This window comes from Danio rerio, chromosome 8 (assembly GCF_052040795.2).
Source record: "Danio rerio strain M-AB ecotype USA chromosome 8, GRCz13ab, whole genome shotgun sequence".
Lineage (NCBI taxonomy): Eukaryota > Metazoa > Chordata > Actinopteri > Cypriniformes > Danionidae > Danio > Danio rerio.
Genome location: NC_141028.1, coordinates 27,319,292 through 27,322,294, shown reverse-complemented (window position 1 = coordinate 27,322,294; position 3,003 = coordinate 27,319,292).

Genomic DNA, 3,003 nt, shown 5'->3' with positions numbered 1-3,003 from the left:
GTACTTTTTTGCTTGACCTTTTTTTTTAAGCTCTGCATGCAGATGTTTTGTTTACTGGTCTTTAAAGTAAGCTTTTGATTATGGGGTTGAATATATTTGGTGATATTCAAGTTTTAACAATGCAGAAATACATTTGTGTTTAAACTCACAGCAGGTCAAAGATGAATGCCTCAACTTGTCAGCACAAAATCAAATTTACCAATTTTTTTTTCACATTCAAAGCATATTTAATTGTCTTTTTCAAATGGGGTGAATGTTACAAATGGTGGCACAGTGGAAAGTGCGGTCACCTCAAAGCAAGAAGATTGCTGTTTCAAGCCCCGGCTGGGTCAGTTGGCATTTCTGTGTGGAGTTTGCATGCTCTTCGTGTTCATGTTTTCTCTGGGTGCTCCGGTTTCTACCACAGTCCAAAGACATGCGGTACAGGTGAGTTAAATTAGCTAAATTTGCTGTAGTATGTAAGTGTGAATGTAGGAGTGTGTGGGTTTTGGCTTGAAGGGCATCTGCTACGTAATAACATGCTGGATAAGTTGGTGGTTTATTCGGCAGTTGTGACACCAGATTAATTAAGGAACTAAGCCAAAGAAAAATGAATGATTTTGCAAGATTTTTCTCAAATCATTCGGTCCTGCAGGCTTATGAACTCAAATGTAAAGGTTATATTTGCCATATATATATATATATATATATATATATATATATATATATATATATATATATATATATATATATATATATATATATATATATATATATATATATATATATATATTTTTTTTTTTTTTTTTTGCAGATGCATAAAAAAAAATGTACCCCGCTCACTCCATTCATTCATTCATTTTCTTGTCGGCTTAGTCCCTTTATTAATCCGGGGTCGCCAAAGCGGACTGAACTGCCAACTTATCCAGCAAGTTTTTAGGCAGCGGATGCCCTGGGATACATACACACACACACACACACACACAAACACACACACACACACACACACACACACACACATTCACACACACACATTCTCACACACACACACATTCACACACTACAGACAATTTAGCCTACCCAATTTACCTGTACCGCATGTCTTTGAACTGTGGGGGAAACCGGAGCACCCGGTGGAAACCCACGCGAATGCAGGGAGAACATGCAAACTCCACACAGAAACGCCAACTGAGCCAGCCGAGGCTCCAAACAGAGACATTCTTTCTGTGAGGCGACAGCACTACCCAATGCACTGTGTCGCCCTGTACACCATCTTACCTGATTAAAATATATTGCTGTCAGATTTTTAAAATTTTTATTTTTAAAATTTTTTTATTACAATCGCTATGACAGTTTTGTTTTTTTTCAATACACTTAAGAGTTTCCTAAACTTTTTCAGTCACTTTGGTGCATTTCTCACAACACTGTTTACATTTGCACAACAGTTGATGCATTTCTCAAAACAATTTGTACAAACTGCTAAACCTAGTTGATAACCTGTGTCACTTGCTCAAAATGGAGAGCTCATTCCTCAAAAGCAAGAATTGATGTCTAAGTGTCAGTGTCATCAAAATTAAAAATCCTAACTCCATTGTTTATGAATAAGATGGTCACATGGCTTTGTCATGTTTTCATTATGACAGTTTACTCTGGAAGTTTTTCCAATGCAAAAAAAGCCAGATTTTGGTGACACTTCCTGAAAATGCTCAAGACCGCACTATATTTGCACAGCCATTTGAAAACTACAGTAAAGTTAGACATCACTGCATTTAGTGAGGTATCTAAGTACAAGACACTCAATATGCATGTTTCACATTTTAAGTACTTATTTACAACAAATATGAACTTCCTTTGGGTAGAGCTGTGCACAACTGTAAACAATATTGCAGTACGTGTTGTAACTGAACCTACAACATACACAGGTCTGTAAATCATTCATCAAATTGGTCATTTTAGAAGACATTTTCAGGGGAAAAATAAAAATAAAAACTTATAAAATTAGCTTGACAGATTTTGACTAGTTCATGTAATGACTCAAGTAATGAAATGAAGACTGTTAGTTTTATATAGAATGACTATTCAGCATTCACAAGTTTAGTTCATTTTGACTGACATGACATAAGCAAATAAGCAAAACAGCTTATTGTTGTATGAAAAGCAATTGAGTTGTATGAAAGCAATTGATGAATGTCCAAAAGTATTTGCAATTTGTTGGAGGGAATGAAAAACTGCTACTATAATGTGCACAAATGAATAACTGTTGTTGAGAAATGCATTAATGTTGTGCAAATGTAAATAGTGCTGTGAGAAATGCACCAGTGACAGAAAAACTGTAACATGGTAAGCACAACTTCCGTCTTTGTAGGCTATACAATTAACACATTTCCTGTTGCTTTGATGCAAAATGCATCCAGTTAACACCACTTGAACGTCTTTCACAAACAAGCTCAACCAAGACCAAAACAATGTAATGTAACAATCAAATTTACAAATGCTTTCCCTCTGTACGTCAGAACAGATAACATCATGTTCTAAACACAACTTATGTAGGCTAAAGTCAAAGTGAACAGCTGTTCTTGTTGTGAATTGAAACACAAATATATTCCCTGTAATTTATTCCATTGTCAAAGAGGAACAGCTTATTGCAGTTATGTAAATACATACATCACAGCAGATTCCATATCTAGGAATCACACTCAGGTTTTTCCAAACACACGATCATGTTCCAAAAAAGAACACTTAGGGGTGATCATGAGTGGAAAAGGAACAAGAGAATTCTTGCCCTGCCAGAGAAGATATGAGGTGTGATGTGGATAAGAACATGTGGCCAAATGCAGAAGATTACTAGTTTTATTTATTTTTTTGTCTGTATATCTAGCGGTAATGTCCTTTTGCAAATAAAGTCTTTACTGCAACAATTCTGTGTCTGTATTTCTTTTTACATAAACTGTATAATTAATAAAGCTACTCTGATATGGTCGCTCATTTTTTTTTTGTATTGAATTTCTGCAGCAAAACAAACAA